Raw genomic sequence first — 17866 nt, 5'->3', positions numbered from 1 at the left:
TTGCCAAGCCAAGCTTCCAAAAATTACGAATCTCCAGAAATCTCAGCAAATACCTTTTCACCCAAACTGGATGATACTTTCAGGTAATGATCAGTATACTAAGCCCTCTTGCTTCACCAAATTTTGTTCTTCTATGTTGAAGCGTTCGTTTCCAGTAACATCTTGAATTTTTATGTTTCACTCTGTTTACTCCTATATTGATAGATGTATTTGGAACTCTAAATCCAACACGGTTTGTGCTAGCTTCTTGAAACTTGACACAATGAATTAGTTTCACGTTCTATCTCTATGTTTTGTTTCCTATTGATGTAGCCCTAAGCAGTGACTGGCGAGAAACACTTTCATGGAAAGGGTTTGCCAAGCTTCCAAAAATTACGAATCTCCAGAAATCTCAGCAAATATTTTTTCACCCAAACTGGATGATACTTTCAGGTAATGATCAGTACACTAAGGCGACTTGGTTCCCCAAATTTAGTTCTTCTATATTGAAGCGTTCGTTTCCAGTAACATCTTGAATTTTTATGTTTCACTCTGTTTACTCCTATATTGATAGATGTATTTGGAACTCTAAATCCAACACGGTTTATGCTAGCTTCTTGAAACTTGACACAATAAAGTAGTTTCACGTTCTATCTCTATGTTTTGTTTCTTCTTGATGTAGCCCTAAGCAGTGACTGGCGAGAAACACTTTCATGGAAAGGGGTTGCCAAGCTTCCAAAAATTACGAATCTCCAGAAATCTCAGCAAATACTTTTTCACCCAAACTGGATGATACTTTCAGGTAATGATCAGTACACTAAGGCGACTTGGTTTCCCAAATTTCGTTCTTCTATGTTGAAGCGTTCGTTTCCAGTAACAGTTTGAATTTTTAGGTTTCACTCTGTTTTCTCCTATATTGATAGATGTATTTGGAACTCTAAATCCAACACGGTTTGTGCTAGCTTCTTGAAACTTGACACAATAAAGTAGTTTCACGTTCTATCTCTATGTTTTGTTTCTTCTTGATGTAGCCCTAAGCAGTGACTGGCGAGAAACACTTTCATGGAAAGGGGTTGCCAAGCTTCCAAAAATTACGAATCTCCAGAAATCTCAGCAAATACTTTTTCACCCAAACTGGATGATACTTTCAGGTAATGATCAGTACACTAAGGCGACTTGGTTTCCCAAATTTCGTTCTTCTATGTTGAAGCGTTCGTTTCCAGTAACAGTTTGAATTTTTAGGTTTCACTCTGTTTTCTCCTATATTGATAGATGTATTTGGAACTCTAAATCCAACACGGTTTGTGCTAGCTTCTTGAAACTTGACACAATAAAGTAGTTTCACGTTCTATCTCTATGTTTTGTTTCCTCTTGATGTAGCCCTAAGCAGTGACTGGCGAGAAACACTTTCATGGAAAGGGGTTGCCAAGCTTCCAAAAATTACGAATCTCCAGAAATCTCAGCAAATACTTTTTCACCCAAACTGGATGATACTTTCAGGTAATGATCAGTACACTAAGGTGACTTGGTTTCCCAAATTTCGTTCTTCTATGTTGAAGCGTTCGTTTCCAGTAACAGTTTCAATTTTTAGGTTTCACTATGTTGTCTCCTATATTGATAGATGTATTTGGAACTCTAAATCCAACACGGTTTATGCTAGCTTCTTGAAACTTGACACAGTACAGTAGTTTCACGTTCTATCTCTATGTATTGTTTCCTCTTCATGTAGACCTAAGCAGTGACTGGCGAGAAACACTTTCATGGAAAGGGGTTGCCAAGCTTCCAAAAATTACGAATCTCCAGAAATCTCAGCAAATACTTTTTCACCCAAACTGGATGATACTTTCAGGTAATGATCAGTACACTAAGGCGACTTGGTTTCCCAAATTTCGTTCTTCTATGTTGAAGCGTTCGTTTCCAGTAACAGTTTGAATTTTTAGGTTTCACTATGTTGTCTCCTATATTGATAGATGTATTTGGAACTCTAAATCCAACACGGTTTATGCTAGCTTCTTGAAACTTGACACAGTACAGTAGTTTCACGTTCTATCTCTATGTATTGTTTCCTCTTGCTGTAGCCCTCAGCAGTGACTGGCGAGAAACACTTTCATGGAAAGGGGTTGCCAAGCCAAGCTTCCAAAAATTACGAATCTCCAGAAATCTCAGCAAATACCTTTTCACCCAAACTGGATGATACTTTCAGGTAATGATCAGTATACTAAGCCCTCTTGCTTCACCAAATTTTGTTCTTCTATGTTGAAGCGTTCGTTTCCAGTAACATCTTGAATTTTTATGTTTCACTCTGTTTACTCCTATATTGATAGATGTATTTGGAACTCTAAATCCAACACGGTTTGTGCTAGCTTCTTGAAACTTGACACAATAAAGTAGTTTCACGTTCTATCTCTATGTTTTGTTTCCTCTTGATGTAGCCCTAAGCAGTGACTGGCGAGAAACACTTTCATGGAAAGGGGTTGCCAAGCTTCCAAAAATTACGAATCTCCAGAAATCTCAGCAAATACTTTTTCACCCAAACTGGATGATACTTTCAGGTAATGATCAGTACACTAAGGCGACTTGGTTTCCCAAATTTCGTTCTTCTATGTTGAAGCGTTCGTTTCCAGTAACAGTTTGAATTTTTAGGTTTCACTCTGTTTTCTCCTATATTGATAGATGTATTTGGAACTCTAAATCCAACACGGTTTGTGCTAGCTTCTTGAAACTTGACACAATAAAGTAGTTTCACGTTCTATCTCTATGTTTTGTTTCCTCTTGATGTAGCCCTAAGCAGTGACTGGCGAGAAACACTTTCATGGAAAGGGGTTGCCAAGCTTCCAAAAATTACGAATCTCCAGAAATCTCAGCAAATACTTTTTCACCCAAACTGGATGATACTTTCAGGTAATGATCAGTACACTAAGGCGACTTGGTTTCCCAAATTTCGTTCTTCTATGTTGAAGCGTTCGTTTCCAGTAACAGTTTGAATTTTTAGGTTTCACTCTGTTTTCTCCTATATTGATAGATGTATTTGGAACTCTAAATCCAACACGGTTTGTGCTAGCTTCTTGAAACTTGACACAATAAAGTAGTTTCACGTTCTATCTCTATGTTTTGTTTCCTCTTGATGTAGCCCTAAGCAGTGACTGGCGAGAAACACTTTCATGGAAAGGGGTTGCCAAGCTTCCAAAAATTACGAATCTCCAGAAATCTCAGCAAATACTTTTTCACCCAAACTGGATGATACTTTCAGGTAATGATCAGTACACTAAGGCGACTTGGTTTCCCAAATTTCGTTCTTCTATGTTGAAACGTTCGTTTCCAGTAACAGTTTGAATTTTTAGGTTTCACTCTGTTTTCTCCTATATTGTTAGATGTATTTGGAACTCTAAATCCAACACGGTTTGTGCTAGCTTCTTGAAAGTTGACACAATAAAGTAGTTTCACGTTCTATCTCTATGTTTTGTTTCCTCTTGATGTAGCCCTAAGCAGTGACTGGCGAGAAACACTTTCATGGAAAGGGGTTGCCAAGCTTCCAAAAATTACGAATCTCCAGAAATCTCAGCAAATACTTTTTCACCTAAACTGGATGATACTTTCAGGTAATGATCAGTACACTAAGGCGACTTGGTTTCCCAAATTTCGTTATCCTACGTTGAAGCGTTCGTTTCCAGTAACAGTTTGAATTTTTAGGTTTCACTCTGTTTACTCCTATATTGATAGATGTATTTGGAAATCTAAATCCAACACGGTTTGTGCTAGCTTCTTGAAAGTTGACACAATAAAGTAGTTTCACGTTCTATCTCTATGTTTTGTTTCCTCTTGATGTAGCCCTAAGCAGTGACTGGCGAGAAACACTTTCATGGAAAGGGGTTGCCAAGCTTCCAAAAATTACGAATCTCCAGAAATCTCAGCAAATACTTTTTCACCCAAACTGGATGATACTTTCAGGTAATGATCAGTACACTAAGGCGACTTGGTTTCCCAAATTTCGTTCTTCTATGTTGAAGCGTTCGTTTCCAGTAACAGTTTGAATTTTTAGGTTTCACTCTGTTTTCTCCTATATTGATAGATGTATTTGGAACTCTAAATCCAACACGGTTTGTGCTAGCTTCTTGAAACTTGACACAATAAAGTAGTTTCACGTTCTATCTCTATGTTTTGTTTCCTCTTGATGTAGCCCTAAGCAGTGACTGGCGAGAAACACTTTCATGGAAAGGGGTTGCCAAGCTTCCAAAAATTACGAATCTCCAGAAATCTCAGCAAATACTTTTTCACCCAAACTGGATGATACTTTCAGGTAATGATCAGTACACTAAGGCGACTTGGTTTCCCAAATTTTGTTCTTCTATGTTGAAGCGTTCGTTTCCAGTAACAGTTTCAATTTTTAGGTTTCACTCTGTTTACTCCTATATTGATAGATGTATTTGGAACTCTAAATCCAACACGGTTTATGCTAGCTTCTTGAAACTTGACACAGTACAGTAGTTTCACGTTCTATCTCTATGTATTGTTTCCTCTTGATGTAGACCTAAGCAGTGACTGGCGAGAAACACTTTCATGGAAAGGGGTTGCCAAGCTTCCAAAAATTACGAATCTCCAGAAATCTCAGCAAATACTTTTTCACCCAAACTGGATGATACTTTCAGGTAATGATCAGTACACTAAGGCGACTTGGTTTCCCAAATTTCGTTCTTCTATGTTGAAGCGTTCGTTTCCAGTAACTGTTTGAATTTTTAGGTTTCACGCTGTTTACTCCTATATTGATAGATGTATTTGGAACTCTAAATCCAACACGGTTTATGCTAGCTTCTTGAAACTTGACACAGTACAGTAGTTTCACGTTCTATCTCTATGTATTGTTTCCTCTTGCTGTAGCCCTCAGCAGTGACTGGCGAGAAACACTTTCATGGAAAGGGGTTGCCAAGCCAAGCTTCCAAAAATTACGAATCTCCAGAAATCTCAGCAAATACCTTTTCACCCAAACTGGATGATACTTTCAGGTAATGATCAGTATACTAAGCCCTCTTGCTTCACCAAATTTTGTTCTTCTATGTTGAAGCGTTCGTTTCCAGTAACATCTTGAATTTTTATGTTTCACTCTGTTTACTCCTATATTGATAGATGTATTTGGAACTCTAAATCCAACACGGTTTGTGCTAGCTTCTTGAAACTTGACACAATGAATTAGTTTCACGTTCTATCTCTATGTTTTGTTTCCTATTGATGTAGCCCTAAGCAGTGACTGGCGAGAAACACTTTCATGGAAAGGGTTTGCCAAGCTTCCAAAAATTACGAATCTCCAGAAATCTCAGCAAATATTTTTTCACCCAAACTGGATGATACTTTCAGGTAATGATCAGTACACTAAGGCGACTTGGTTCCCCAAATTTAGTTCTTCTATATTGAAGCGTTCGTTTCCAGTAACATCTTGAATTTTTATGTTTCACTCTGTTTACTCCTATATTGATAGATGTATTTGGAACTCTAAATCCAACACGGTTTATGCTAGCTTCTTGAAACTTGACACAATAAAGTAGTTTCACGTTCTATCTCTATGTTTTGTTTCTTCTTGATGTAGCCCTAAGCAGTGACTGGCGAGAAACACTTTCATGGAAAGGGGTTGCCAAGCTTCCAAAAATTACGAATCTCCAGAAATCTCAGCAAATACTTTTTCACCCAAACTGGATGATACTTTCAGGTAATGATCAGTACACTAAGGCGACTTGGTTTCCCAAATTTCGTTCTTCTATGTTGAAGCGTTCGTTTCCAGTAACAGTTTGAATTTTTAGGTTTCACTCTGTTTTCTCCTATATTGATAGATGTATTTGGAACTCTAAATCCAACACGGTTTGTGCTAGCTTCTTGAAACTTGACACAATAAAGTAGTTTCACGTTCTATCTCTATGTTTTGTTTCCTCTTGATGTAGCCCTAAGCAGTGACTGGCGAGAAACACTTTCATGGAAAGGGGTTGCCAAGCTTCCAAAAATTACGAATCTCCAGAAATCTCAGCAAATACTTTTTCACCCAAACTGGATGATACTTTCAGGTAATGATCAGTACACTAAGGTGACTTGGTTTCCCAAATTTCGTTCTTCTATGTTGAAGCGTTCGTTTCCAGTAACAGTTTCAATTTTTAGGTTTCACTCTGTTTACTCCTATATTGATAGATGTATTTGGAACTCTAAATCCAACACGGTTTATGCTAGCTTCTTGAAACTTGACACAGTACAGTAGTTTCACGTTCTATCTCTATGTATTGTTTCCTCTTGATGTAGACCTAAGCAGTGACTGGCGAGAAACACTTTCATGGAAAGGGGTTGCCAAGCTTCCAGAAATTACGAATCTCCAGAAATCTCAGCAAATACTTTTTCACCCAAACTGGATGATACTTTCAGGTAATGATCAGTACACTAAGGCGACTTGGTTTCCCAAATTTCGTTCTTCTATGTTGAAGCGTTCGTTTCCAGTAACAGTTTGAATTTTTAGGTTTCACTATGTTGTCTCCTATATTGATAGATGTATTTGGAACTCTAAATCCAACACGGTTTATGCTAGCTTCTTGAAACTTGACACAGTACAGTAGTTTCACGTTCTATCTCTATGTATTGTTTCCTCTTGCTGTAGCCCTCAGCAGTGACTGGCGAGAAACACTTTCATGGAAAGGGGTTGCCAAGCCAAGCTTCCAAAAATTACGAATCTCCAGAAATCTCAGCAAATACCTTTTCACCCAAACTGGATGATACTTTCAGGTAATGATCAGTATACTAAGCCCTCTTGCTTCACCAAATTTTGTTCTTCTATGTTGAAGCGTTCGTTTCCAGTAACATCTTGAATTTTTATGTTTCACTCTGTTTACTCCTATATTGATAGATGTATTTGGAACTCTAAATCCAACACGGTTTGTGCTAGCTTCTTGAAACTTGACACAATGAATTAGTTTCACGTTCTATCTCTATGTTTTGTTTCCTATTGATGTAGCCCTAAGCAGTGACTGGCGAGAAACACTTTCATGGAAAGGGTTTGCCAAGCTTCCAAAAATTACGAATCTCCAGAAATCTCAGCAAATATTTTTTCACCCAAACTGGATGATACTTTCAGGTAATGATCAGTACACTAAGGCGACTTGGTTCCCCAAATTTAGTTCTTCTATATTGAAGCGTTCGTTTCCAGTAACATCTTGAATTTTTATGTTTCACTCTGTTTACTCCTATATTGATAGATGTATTTGGAACTCTAAATCCAACACGGTTTATGCTAGCTTCTTGAAACTTGACACAATAAAGTAGTTTCACGTTCTATCTCTATGTTTTGTTTCTTCTTGATGTAGCCCTAAGCAGTGACTGGCGAGAAACACTTTCATGGAAAGGGGTTGCCAAGCTTCCAAAAATTACGAATCTCCAGAAATCTCAGCAAATACTTTTTCACCCAAACTGGATGATACTTTCAGGTAATGATCAGTACACTAAGGCGACTTGGTTTCCCAAATTTCGTTCTTCTATGTTGAAGCGTTCGTTTCCAGTAACAGTTTGAATTTTTAGGTTTCACTCTGTTTTCTCCTATATTGATAGATGTATTTGGAACTCTAAATCCAACACGGTTTGTGCTAGCTTCTTGAAACTTGACACAATAAAGTAGTTTCACGTTCTATCTCTATGTTTTGTTTCTTCTTGATGTAGCCCTAAGCAGTGACTGGCGAGAAACACTTTCATGGAAAGGGGTTGCCAAGCTTCCAAAAATTACGAATCTCCAGAAATCTCAGCAAATACTTTTTCACCCAAACTGGATGATACTTTCAGGTAATGATCAGTACACTAAGGCGACTTGGTTTCCCAAATTTCGTTCTTCTATGTTGAAGCGTTCGTTTCCAGTAACAGTTTGAATTTTTAGGTTTCACTCTGTTTTCTCCTATATTGATAGATGTATTTGGAACTCTAAATCCAACACGGTTTGTGCTAGCTTCTTGAAACTTGACACAATAAAGTAGTTTCACGTTCTATCTCTATGTTTTGTTTCCTCTTGATGTAGCCCTAAGCAGTGACTGGCGAGAAACACTTTCATGGAAAGGGGTTGCCAAGCTTCCAAAAATTACGAATCTCCAGAAATCTCAGCAAATACTTTTTCACCCAAACTGGATGATACTTTCAGGTAATGATCAGTACACTAAGGTGACTTGGTTTCCCAAATTTCGTTCTTCTATGTTGAAGCGTTCGTTTCCAGTAACAGTTTCAATTTTTAGGTTTCACTATGTTGTCTCCTATATTGATAGATGTATTTGGAACTCTAAATCCAACACGGTTTATGCTAGCTTCTTGAAACTTGACACAGTACAGTAGTTTCACGTTCTATCTCTATGTATTGTTTCCTCTTCATGTAGACCTAAGCAGTGACTGGCGAGAAACACTTTCATGGAAAGGGGTTGCCAAGCTTCCAAAAATTACGAATCTCCAGAAATCTCAGCAAATACTTTTTCACCCAAACTGGATGATACTTTCAGGTAATGATCAGTACACTAAGGCGACTTGGTTTCCCAAATTTCGTTCTTCTATGTTGAAGCGTTCGTTTCCAGTAACAGTTTGAATTTTTAGGTTTCACTATGTTGTCTCCTATATTGATAGATGTATTTGGAACTCTAAATCCAACACGGTTTATGCTAGCTTCTTGAAACTTGACACAGTACAGTAGTTTCACGTTCTATCTCTATGTATTGTTTCCTCTTGCTGTAGCCCTCAGCAGTGACTGGCGAGAAACACTTTCATGGAAAGGGGTTGCCAAGCCAAGCTTCCAAAAATTACGAATCTCCAGAAATCTCAGCAAATACCTTTTCACCCAAACTGGATGATACTTTCAGGTAATGATCAGTATACTAAGCCCTCTTGCTTCACCAAATTTTGTTCTTCTATGTTGAAGCGTTCGTTTCCAGTAACATCTTGAATTTTTATGTTTCACTCTGTTTACTCCTATATTGATAGATGTATTTGGAACTCTAAATCCAACACGGTTTGTGCTAGCTTCTTGAAACTTGACACAATGAATTAGTTTCACGTTCTATCTCTATGTTTTGTTTCCTATTGATGTAGCCCTAAGCAGTGACTGGCGAGAAACACTTTCATGGAAAGGGTTTGCCAAGCTTCCAAAAATTACGAATCTCCAGAAATCTCAGCAAATATTTTTTCACCCAAACTGGATGATACTTTCAGGTAATGATCAGTACACTAAGGCGACTTGGTTCCCCAAATTTAGTTCTTCTATATTGAAGCGTTCGTTTCCAGTAACATCTTGAATTTTTATGTTTCACTCTGTTTACTCCTATATTGATAGATGTATTTGGAACTCTAAATCCAACACGGTTTATGCTAGCTTCTTGAAACTTGACACAATAAAGTAGTTTCACGTTCTATCTATATGTTTTGTTTCTTCTTGATGTAGCCCTAAGCAGTGACTGGCGAGAAACACTTTCATGGAAAGGGGTTGCCAAGCTTCCAAAAATTACGAATCTCCAGAAATCTCAGCAAATACTTTTTCACCCAAACTGGATGATACTTTCAGGTAATGATCAGTACACTAAGGCGACTTGGTTTCCCAAATTTCGTTCTTCTATGTTGAAGCGTTCGTTTCCAGTAACAGTTTGAATTTTTAGGTTTCACTCTGTTTTCTCCTATATTGATAGATGTATTTGGAACTCTAAATCCAACACGGTTTGTGCTAGCTTCTTGAAACTTGACACAATAAAGTAGTTTCACGTTCTATCTCTATGTTTTGTTTCCTCTTGATGTAGCCCTAAGCAGTGACTGGCGAGAAACACTTTCATGGAAAGGGGTTGCCAAGCTTCCAAAAATTACGAATCTCCAGAAATCTCAGCAAATACTTTTTCACCCAAACTGGATGATACTTTCAGGTAATGATCAGTACACTAAGGTGACTTGGTTTCCCAAATTTCGTTCTTCTATGTTGAAGCGTTCGTTTCCAGTAACAGTTTCAATTTTTAGGTTTCACTCTGTTTACTCCTATATTGATAGATGTATTTGGAACTCTAAATCCAACACGGTTTATGCTAGCTTCTTGAAACTTGACACAGTACAGTAGTTTCACGTTCTATCTCTATGTATTGTTTCCTCTTGATGTAGACCTAAGCAGTGACTGGCGAGAAACACTTTCATGGAAAGGGGTTGCCAAGCTTCCAAAAATTACGAATCTCCAGAAATCTCAGCAAATACTTTTTCACCCAAACTGGATGATACTTTCAGGTAATGATCAGTACACTAAGGCGACTTGGTTTCCCAAATTTCGTTCTTCTATGTTGAAGCGTTCGTTTCCAGTAACAGTTTGAATTTTTAGGTTTCACTATGTTGTCTCCTATATTGATAGATGTATTTGGAACTCTAAATCCAACACGGTTTATGCTAGCTTCTTGAAACTTGACACAGTACAGTAGTTTCACGTTCTATCTCTATGTATTGTTTCCTCTTGCTGTAGCCCTAAGCAGTGACTGGCGAGAAACACTTTCATGGAAAGGGGTTGCCAAGCCAAGCTTCCAAAAATTACGAATCTCCAGAAATCTCAGCAAATACTTTTTCACCCAAACTGGATGATACTTTCAGGTAATGATCAGTACACTAAGCCCACTTGCTTCACCAAATTTTGTTCTTCTATGTTGAAGCGTTCGTTTCCAGTAACATCTTGAATTTTTATGTTTCACTCTGTTTACTCCTATATTGATAGATGTATTTGGAACTCTAAATCCAACACGGTTTGTGCTAGCTTCTTGAAACTTGACACAATGAATTAGTTTCACGTTCTATCTCTATGTTTTGTTTCCTATTGATGTAGCCCTAAGCAGTGACTGGCGAGAAACACTTTCATGGAAAGGGTTTGCCAAGCTTCCAAAAATTACGAATCTCCAGAAATCTCAGCAAATATTTTTTCACCCAAACTGGATGATACTTTCAGGTAATGATCAGTACACTAAGGCGACTTGGTTCCCCAAATTTAGTTCTTCTATATTGAAGCGTTCGTTTCCAGTAACAGTTTGAATTTTTAGGTTCCACTCTGTTTACTCCTACATTGATAGATGTATTTGGAACTCTAAATCCAACACGGTTTGTGCTAGCTTCTTGAAACTTGACACAATAAATTAGTTTCACGTTCTATCTCTATGTTTTGTTTCCTCTTGATGTAGCCCTAAGCAGTGACGGGCGAGAAACACTTTCATGGAAAGGGGTTGCCAAGCTTCCAAAAATTACGAATCTCCAGAAATCTCAGCAAATACTTTTTCACCCAAACTGGATGATACTTTCAGGTAATGATCAGTACACTAAGGCGACTTGGTTTCCCAAATTTCGTTCTTCTATGTTGAAGCGTTCGTTTCCAGTAACAGTTTCAATTTTTAGGTTTCACTCTGTTTACTCCTATATTGATAGATGTATTTGGAACTCTAAATCCAACACGGTTTATGCTAGCTTCTTGAAACTTGACACAGTACAGTAGTTTCACGTTCTATCTCTATGTATTGTTTCCTCTTGATGTAGACCTAAGCAGTGACTGGCGAGAAACACTTTCATGGAAAGGGGTTGCCAAGCTTCCAAAAATTACGAATCTCCAGAAATCTCAGCAAATACTTTTTCACCCAAACTGGATGATACTTTCAGGTAATGATCAGTACACTAAGCCCACTTGCTTCACCAAATTTTGTTCTTCTACGTTGAAGCGTTCGTTTCCAGTAACAGCTTGAATTTTTAGGTTTCACTCTTTTTACTCCTATATTGATAGATGTATTTGGAACTCTAAATCCAACACGGTTTATGCTAGCTTCTTGAAACTTGACACAGTACAGTAGTTTCACGTTCTGTCTCTATGTATTGTTTCCTCTTGATGTAGCCCTAAGCAGTGACTGGCGAGAAACACTTTCATGGAAAGGGGTTGCCAAGCTTCCAAAAATTACGAATCTCCAGAAATCTCAGCAAATACTTTTTCACCCAAACTGGATGATACTTTCAGGTAATGATCAGTACACTAAGGCGACTTGGTTTCCCAAATTTCGTTCTTCTATGTTGAAGCATTCGTTTCCAGTAACAGTTTGAATTTTTAGGTTTCACTCTGTTTTCTCCTATATTGATAGATGTATTTGGAACTCTAAATCCAACACGGTTTGTGCTGGCTTCTTGAAACTTGACACAATAAAGTAGTTTCACATTCTATCTCTATGTTTTGTTTCTTCTTGATGTAGCCCTAAGCAGTGACTGGCGAGAAACACTTTCATGGAAAGGGGTTGCCAAGCTTCCAAAAATTACGAATCTCCAGAAATCTCAGCAAATACTTTTTCACCCAAACTGGATGATACTTTCAGGTAATGATCAGTACACTAAGGCGACTTGGTTTCCCAAATTTCGTTCTTCTATGTTGAAGCGTTCGTTTCCAGTAACAGTTTGAATTTTTAGGTTTCACTCTGTTTTCTCCTATATTGATAGATGTATTTGGAACTCTAAATCCAACACGGTTTGTGCTAGCTTCTTGAAACTTGACACAATAAAGTAGTTTCACGTTCTATCTCTATGTTTTGTTTCCTCTTGATGTAGCCCTAAGCAGTGACTGGCGAGAAACACTTTCATGGAAAGGGGTTGCCAAGCTTCCAAAAATTACGAATCTCCAGAAATCTCAGCAAATACTTTTTCACCCAAACTGGATGATACTTTCAGGTAATGATCAGTACACTAAGGCGACTTGGTTTCCCAAATTTCGTTCTTCAATGTTGAAGCGTTCGTTTCCAGTAACTGTTTGAATTTTTAGGTTTCACGCTGTTTACTCCTATATTGATAGATGTATTTGGAACTCTAAATCCAACACGGTTTATGCTAGCTTCTTGAAACTTGACACAGTACAGTAGTTTCACGTTCTATCTCTATGTTTTGTTTCTTCTTGATGTAGCCCTAAGCAGTGACTGGCGAGAAACACTTTCATGGAAAGGGGTTGCCAAGCCAAGCTTCCAAAAATTACGAATCTCCAGAAATCTCAGCAAATACTTTTTCACCCAAACTGGATGATACTTTCAGGTAATGATCAGTACACTAAGCCCACTTGCTTCACCAAATTTTGTTCTTCTATGTTGAAGCGTTCGTTTCCAGTAACATCTTGAATTTTTATGTTTCACTCTGTTTACTCCTATATTGATAGATGTATTTGGAACTCTAAATCCAACACGGTTTGTGCTAGCTTCTTGAAACTTGACACAATGAATTAGTTTCACGTTCTATCTCTATGTTTTGTTTCCTCTTGATGTAGCCCTAAGCAGTGACGGGCGAGAAACACTTTCATGGAAAGGGGTTGCCAAGCTTCCAAAAATTACGAATCTCCAGAAATCTCAGCAAATACTTTTTCACCCAAACTGGATGATACTTTCAGGTAATGATCAGTACACTAAGGCGACTTGGTTCCCCAGATTTCGTTCTTCTACGTTGAAGCGTTCGTTTCCAGTAACAGTTTGAATTTTTAGGTTTCACTCTGTTTTCTCCTATATTGATAGATGTATTTGGAACTCTAAATCCAACACGGTTTGTGCTAGCTTCTTGAAACTTGACACAATAAAGTAGTTTCACGTTCTATCTCTATGTTTTGTTTCCTCTTGATGTAGCCCTAAGCAGTGACTGGCGAGAAACACTTTCATGGAAAGGGGTTGCCAAGCTTCCAAAAATTACGAAACTCCAGAAATCTCAGCAAATACTTTTTCACCCAAACTGGATGATACTTTCAGGTAATGATCAGTACACTAAGGCGACTTGGTTTCCCAAATTTCGTTCTTCTATGTTGAAGCGTTCGTTTCCAGTAACAGTTTGAATTTTTAGGTTTCACGCTGTTTACTCCTATATTGTAGGATGTATTTGGAACTCTAAATCCAACACGGTTTATGCTAGCTTCTTGAAACTTGACACAGTACAGTAGTTTCACGTTCTATCTCTATGTATTGTTTCCTCTTGCTGTAGCCCTAAGCAGTGACTGGCGAGAAACACTTTCATGGAAAGGGGTTGCCAAGCTTCCAAAAATTACGAATCTCCAGAAATCTCAGCAAATACTTTTTCACCCAAACTGGATGATACTTTCAGGTAATGATCAGTACACTAAGGCGACTTGGTTTCCCAAATTTCGTTCTTCTATGTTGAAGCGTTCGTTTCCAGTAACAGTTTGAATTTTTAGGTTTCACTCTGTTTACTCCTATATTGATAGATGTATTTGGAACTCTAAATCCAACACGGTTTGTGCTGGCTTCTTGAAACTTGACACAATAAAATAGTTTCACGTTCTATCTCTATGTTTTGTTTCTTCTTGATGTAGCCCTAAGCAGTGACTGGCGAGAAACACTTTCATGGAAAGGGGTTGCCAAGCTTCCAAAAATTACGAATCTCCCGAAATCTCAGCGAATACTTTTTCACCCAAACTGGATGATACTTTCAGGTAATGATCACTACACTAAGGCGACTTGGTTTCTCAAATTTCGTTCTTCTATGTTGAAGCGTTCGTTTCCAGTAACAGTTTGAATTTTTAGGTTTCACTCTGTTTTCTCCTATATTGATAGATGTATTTGGAACTCTAAATCCAACACGGTTTGTGCTAGCTTCTTGAAACTTGACACAGTACAGTAGTTTCACGTTCTATCTCTATGTATTGTTTCCTCTTGATGTAGCCCTAAGCAGTGACTGGCGAGAAACACTTTCATGGAAAGGGGTTGCCAAGCTTCCAAAAATTACGAATCTCCAGAAATCTCAGCAAATACTTTTTCACCCAAACTGGATGATACTTTCAGGTAATGATCAGTACACTAAGGCGACTTGGTTTCCCAAATTTCGTTCTTCTATGTTGAAGCGTTCGTTTCCAGTAACAGTTTCAATTTTTAGGTTTCACTCTGTTTACTCCTATATTGATAGATGTATTTGGAACTCTAAATCCAACACGGTTTATGCTAGCTTCTTGAAACTTGACACAGTACAGTAGTTTCACGTTCTATCTCTATGTATTGTTTCCTCTTGATGTAGACCTAAGCAGTGACTGGCGAGAAACACTTTCATGGAAAGGGGTTGCCAAGCTTCCAAAAATTACGAATCTCCAGAAATCTCAGCAAATACTTTTTCACCCAAACTGGATGATACTTTCAGGTAATGATCAGTACACTAAGGCGACTTGGTTTCCCAAATTTCGTTCTTCTATGTTGAAGCGTTCGTTTCCAGTAACAGTTTGAATTTTTAGGTTTCACTATGTTGTCTCCTATATTGATAGATGTATTTGGAACTCTAAATCCAACACGGTTTATGCTAGCTTCTTGAAACTTGACACAGTACAGTAGTTTCACGTTCTATCTCTATGTATTGTTTCCTCTTGCTGTAGCCCTAAGCAGTGACTGGCGAGAAACACTTTCATGGAAAGGGGTTGCCAAGCCAAGCTTCCAAAAATTACGAATCTCCAGAAATCTCAGCAAATACTTTTTCACCCAAACTGGATGATACTTTCAGGTAATGATCAGTACACTAAGCCCACTTGCTTCACCAAATTTTGTTCTTCTATGTTGAAGCGTTCGTTTCCAGTAACATCTTGAATTTTTATGTTTCACTCTGTTTACTCCTATATTGATAGATGTATTTGGAACTCTAAATCCAACACGGTTTGTGCTAGCTTCTTGAAACTTGACACAATGAATTAGTGTCACGTTCTATCTCTATGTTTTGTTTCCTATTGATGTAGCCCTAAGCAGTGACTGGCGAGAAACACTTTCATGGAAAGGGTTTGCCAAGCTTCCAAAAATTACGAATCTCCAGAAATCTCAGCAAATATTTTTTCACCCAAACTGGATGATACTTTCAGGTAATGATCAGTACACTAAGGCGACTTGGTTCCCCAAATTTAGTTCTTCTATATTGAAGCGTTCGTTTCCAGTAACAGTTTGAATTTTTAGGTTCCACTCTGTTTACTCCTACATTGATAGATGTATTTGGAACTCTAAATCCAACACGGTTTGTGCTAGCTTCTTGAAACTAGACACAATAAATTAGTTTCACGTTCTATCTCTATGTTTTGTTTCCTCTTGATGTAGCCCTAAGCAGTGACGGGCGAGAAACACTTTCATGGAAAGGGGTTGCCAAGCTTCCAAAAATTACGAATCTCCAGAAATCTCAGCAAATACTTTTTCACCCAAACTGGATGATACTTTCAGGTAATGATCAGTACACTAAGGCGACTTGGTTTCCCAAATTTCGTTCTTCTATGTTGAAGCGTTCCTTTCCAGTAACAGTTTCAATTTTTAGGTTTCACTCTGTTTACTCCTATATTGATAGATGTATTTGGAACTCTAAATCCAACACGGTTTATGCTAGCTTCTTGAAACTTGACACAGTACAGTAGTTTCACGTTCTATCTCTATTTATTGTTTCCTCTTGATGTAGACCTAAGCAGTGACTGGCGAGAAACACTTTCATGGAAAGGGGTTGCCAAGCTTCCAAAAATTACGAATCTCCAGAAATCTCAGCAAATACTTTTTCACCCAAACTGGATGATACTTTCAGGTAATGATCAGTACACTAAGCCCACTTGCTTCACCAAATTTTGTTCTTCTACGTTGAAGCGTTCGTTTCCAGTAACAGCTTGAATTTTTAGGTTTCACTCTTTTTACTCGTATATTGATAGATGTATTTGGAACTCTAAATCCAACATGGTTTATGCTAGCTTCTTGAAACTTGACACAGTACAGTAGTTTCACGTTCTGTCTCTATGTATTGTTTCCTCTTGATGTAGCCCTAAGCAGTGACTGGCGAGAAACACTTTCATGGAAAGGGGTTGCCAAGCTTCCAAAAATTACGAATCTCCAGAAATCTCAGCAAATACTTTTTCACCCAAACTGGATGATACTTTCAGGTAATGATCAGTACACTAAGGCGACTTGGTTTCCCAAATTTCGTTCTTCTATGTTGAAGCATTCGTTTCCAGTAACAGTTTGAATTTTTAGGTTTCACTCTGTTTTCTCCTATATTGATAGATGTATTTGGAACTCTAAATCCAACACGGTTTGTGCTGGCTTCTTGAAACTTGACACAATAAAGTAGTTTCACATTCTATCTCTATGTTTTGTTTCTTCTTGATGTAGCCCTAAGCAGTGACTGGCGAGAAACACTTTCATGGAAAGGGGTTGCCAAGCTTCCAAAAATTACGAATCTCCAGAAATCTCAGCAAATACTTTTTCACCCAAACTGGATGATACTTTCAGGTAATGATCAGTACACTAAGGCGACTTGGTTTCCCAAATTTCGTTCTTCTATGTTGAAGCGTTCGTTTCCAGTAACAGTTTGAATTTTTAGGTTTCACTCTGTTTTCTCCTATATTGATAGATGTATTTGGAACTCTAAATCCAACACGGTTTGTGCTAGCTTCTTGAAACTTGACACAATAAAGTAGTTTCACGTTCTATCTCTATGTTTTGTTTCCTCTTGATGTAGCCCTAAGCAGTGACTGGCGAGAAACACTTTCATGGAAAGGGGTTGCCAAGCTTCCAAAAATTACGAATCTCCAGAAATCTCAGCAAATACTTTTTCACCCAAACTGGATGATACTTTCAGGTAATGATCAGTACACTAAGGCGACTTGGTTTCCCAAATTTCGTTCTTCTATGTTGAAGCGTTCGTTTCCAGTAACTGTTTGAATTTTTAGGTTTCACGCTGTTTACTCCTATATTGATAGATGTATTTGGAACTCTAAATCCAACACGGTTTATGCTAGCTTCTTGAAACTTGACACAGTACAGTAGTTTCACGTTCTATCTCTATGTTTTGTTTCTTCTTGATGTAGCCCTAAGCAGTGACTGGCGAGAAACACTTTCATGGAAAGGGGTTGCCAAGCCAAGCTTCCAAAAATTAC

This window comes from Spermophilus citellus, assembly GCF_964194105.1.
Source record: "Spermophilus citellus genome assembly, chromosome: 8".
Lineage (NCBI taxonomy): Eukaryota > Metazoa > Chordata > Mammalia > Rodentia > Sciuridae > Spermophilus > Spermophilus citellus.
This window is presented reverse-complemented; position numbering follows the sequence as displayed.